This window comes from Theropithecus gelada, unplaced genomic scaffold, assembly GCF_003255815.1.
Source record: "Theropithecus gelada isolate Dixy unplaced genomic scaffold, Tgel_1.0 HiC_scaffold_5296, whole genome shotgun sequence".
Classification (NCBI taxonomy): domain Eukaryota; kingdom Metazoa; phylum Chordata; class Mammalia; order Primates; family Cercopithecidae; genus Theropithecus; species Theropithecus gelada.
Window position 1 is genome coordinate 633 of NW_020261915.1, and position 2,572 is coordinate 3,204.

The window sequence follows — 2,572 nt, forward strand, 5'->3', positions numbered from 1 at the left end:
TCTCAGGGCTGTGAGTGAGCTGCAAAAGGAAGCGCATGGACCACCAGGTGGCGCTGCTGCGCTGCCCTCGCTCCCAGGAGGTGAATGCTCAGGACGCGCTTTGAGTTGGAGAGAGAGATGTCATTGCTCATCCTCCAGGTTCAGAGTAAAAACCTTCCGGCCAATCTTGGCTGCGCGTTCTGGTGTAGCGAGCGGGATCGGAGGTGCTCACCGCTGCTGTCATGGTTCGTTTGCTAAACTGCATCGTCGCTGTGTCCCAGAACATGGGCATTGGCAAGAATGGGCACCTGCCCTGGCCACCGCTCAGGAATGAATTTAGGTATTTCCAGAGAATGACACAAACTCTTCAGGAGAAGGTAAACAGAATCTGGTGTTACGTGTAGGAAGATCTGGTTCTCCATTCCTGAGAATAATCGACCTTTAAAGGAGAGAATTAATTTAGTTCTCAGCAGAGAACTCAAGGAACCTCCACAAGGAGCTCATTTTCTTGCCAGATGTCTGGATGATATCTTAAAACTTACTGAACAACCAGAATTAGCCAATAAAGTAGAGATGATTTGGATAGTTGGTGGCAGTTCTGTTTATAAGGAAGCCATGAATCACCCAGGCCATCTTAAACTATTTGTGACAAGGATCATGTGGGACTTTGAAAGTGACACGTTTTTTCCAGAAATTGATTTGGAGAAACATAAACTTCCGCCAGAATACCCAGGTGTTCTCTCTGATGTCCAGGAGGAGAAAGAAATTAAGTTCAAATTTGAAGTATATGACAAGAATGATTTATATGAAGGTGTTTTCTGGTTTATTTTAAGTTTTTCCCCCTCCCTCTGGAAAAAAACTTACATATTTTTACATTAGAAGAAAAACACTTTTGTTGACTTTAGATCTATGAATAATTATTTCTAAGCAACATGTTTTTATTCGGTGCTAATCTTGAATATATCAGATACCATTTATGAAACATTCTTGCTATAACAAAGTGCCTCTCCAACACCCCAACTGAGTCCCCGCACCTGCTACAGTGAACTGCCATTGCACACCCATCGCATATGGGACTCTGGCCAGTCCTTGACATTGTCAGGCTTTTCAAATGTGGGTAGTATTTAGTAAAGATGAAGATGCACATACCCTCCAACTGAGCAGTTTCATTAGTGGGAAATACCGAAAGCTTCTTACGTGTATACCTAGAGGTTTGTAGACAAATGTTGCAGCCTTGTTTGTAACAGTGAAAAATTGAAAACAACCTGGAAGTCCAGTGATGGGAAAATGAATATATTTCAGTCTTTTGGGGAACCCAAAGCAGGTTCCAAGACTGAAATTTCAGTGAAAGCAGTTTATTTGCTAGGTCTTACCAGAAATCATCAATTGAGGTATGGAGAAATGGAACTGAGAAGGTAAGAAAACCAGTTTAAAGTCAGTGAACAGGTTCTCATCGGTAACAAGCTCCATACTGCTGAGATACAGGGAAACGGAGGGGAGAAAGCTGGAATACTGATCGTCCACTCCTTGGTTGTCAGCTCCCTGTCCTGTGTGTGGGTGGAACGTGCTCCAGCTGCTCTGTAGCAAGTCCCAGGTGTTTGCAGTAAGAAGCTGCTGGCATGCGTGGGAACCGTGAATGGCAAACACTTAAAGCAATTCCTTGTTTAAGTATATATAATTCCATCTTCATATCTTTTTTTTTTTTTTAACAGAGTTTCACTCTTGTTACCCAGATGGAGTGCAATGGCACCAACTCAGCTCACTACAACCTCCGACTTCCCGGGTTCAAGCGATTCTCCTGCCTCAGGCTCCCAAGTAGCTGGGACTACAGGCGCGCACCACGACACCCAGCTAATTTTGTGTTTTTGGTGGAGATGAGGTTTCACCATGTTGGTCAGGGATGCTCTCGAACTCCTGACCTCTACTGATACGCCCGCCTCGGCCTCCCAAAGTGCTGGGATTACAGGCATGAGCCATCGCACTTGGCAGATCTTTATTCTTTTATGTAGTAAAAAGTATAAAGCCACACATGGTTTATTTGAAATATTTTATGATTTAAAAAAATAAGGAGCAGGAAAACCAATTCTAAGTTCAAATGAGGGATGATGGTAGTTTGAACCAGAAGGTTGCATGTAGTAAGAAACTGGGATTTACGATATATTTTAAAGTTGGAAGCAGCCGGTTATTCTGATGGAGTTTGACTTTGCTTTGGGGCCCACTAAGTTTGAGACGCCTTTGAGAAATGAAGGAAGAAGAGAGGGAATACAAGAAAAACTGGCCAGGCACAGTGACTCACGCCTGTAACACATTGCCTCAGCATTTTGGGAGGCAGAGACAGACAGATCCCTTGAGACCAGCTTGGGCAACATGGTGAAGCCCCATCTCTCCAAAAAATACAAAAATTGGCTGGGCCCTGTGGCGCCCACCTGTAGTCCCATCTGCTCAGGGGCTGAGGTGGATGAACTGAGCCCGCGCGGTCACGGCTGCAGTGAGTTATGATTGTGCCACTGCACTCCAGCCTGGGTGACAGAAGAGACCCTGCCTCGAAAAAGAAAGCTGAAAACAATGGAAGCATGCCTTCAGAATTCTAGAA

At 44.6% G+C, this 2,572-nt stretch overlaps 1 pseudogene; it reads left to right on the plus strand.

Annotated features, from left to right (window-relative positions):
- Positions 1-221: 221 nt before the first annotated feature.
- On the plus strand, positions 222-725 carry LOC112617860 (annotated as a pseudogene).
- The last annotated feature ends 1,847 nt before the right edge of the window (positions 726-2,572 follow it).